The following is a 1170-nucleotide window of genomic DNA, read 5'->3' as shown; positions in this document are numbered from 1 at the left end:
AAAAATATTTGTTAGAATTATTTTTTTAGTCCTGGTTATTTCATTTTTCAATAAGCAACATATACAACCCGAAAGTAAAAGAGTACTTAGTATTTAAGTAGTGCTCAAGTTAAGAATCATGAAAAATGTGATTCATGGTTGGAAAGCCTACATATTTTTATTTTTGATATTTTGTTTAGAATGTTATAGTAAGCAGAAATTAACATATGTGACTGTTCATATAAACCTTCTTCTTAGTAGATAAAAAATATATAAAATGTGTTGTCGAATTCAAAATTATGGGAGATCACTCTCCCATGACACTTAGACTAAAACTTATATTTTCAAAACGTACTTCTTAGAGCAGACAGATTGGAATAAATGCTTGTATATTTTATCATATAGACAAACAGAACAACTTCACAATAAAAATAGCTGCCAAATTTGTTCAGTTTTTTTCTAGTGAATTTTGCTGATAAAAATGAAATAAGTTTGTAGTAATGCAACTGAAACAATAAATGTCGAAAATACCAATAGAATATTGTGAACAACGTTTTTTAACCAAAGAAGATCGAAAGGTAAGCGTGTGTTTTTTTACATTTCATTTCATCTATTTCTGATTAGTTTTCAAATAAATAATGACAGTTACTGACCATATTTGTGCCACATTATATCACAATACGTAAATTTCAAAAGGATCCTTGCATAATATTCGAACTTATGTCTTTTACGGCTTGAGTCCGACGGTCTTCCCTGCCATTGATTAACCACTTTCGCTTTGCAATCAGATTTGTTTAAAAAAAGCGACCCTTACAGCACATGCGTGGATTAAGGTCACCAGAAGTCACATGCATACGGATTTATCTAGGCCGATTTTTTCGTCTTGCAAGATAATAAATATATAAACACCTATTTCATGTATTTAACACATTTTATTTGTGGATATCGAATGAAAATGTTCAGGAAAAGTAAAATTTAGTAGAAATAATTCAAACTTAAGGCATATTGTCAACAGAAACAAAAGTTTATGCTAATGCAGCTTTGAAAAGCAGTGATTTTCATTAACATAACATGAAGTTTGGGATGTAGTGCAATGGTTATATTTAAATTAAAAATTGGATTAAGTGTTTTTTTTTTCATTGGAATTACAGCTTGGGATTAAATGGAATGATATAACTGGAATAACATAGA

This window comes from Perna viridis, chromosome 10, assembly GCF_037379345.1.
Source record: "Perna viridis isolate PV_CMFRI_1.1 ecotype Kerala chromosome 10, ASM3737934v1, whole genome shotgun sequence".
Taxonomy (NCBI): Eukaryota; Metazoa; Mollusca; class Bivalvia; order Mytilida; family Mytilidae; genus Perna; species Perna viridis.
Note: the sequence above shows the minus strand (reverse complement) of the source record.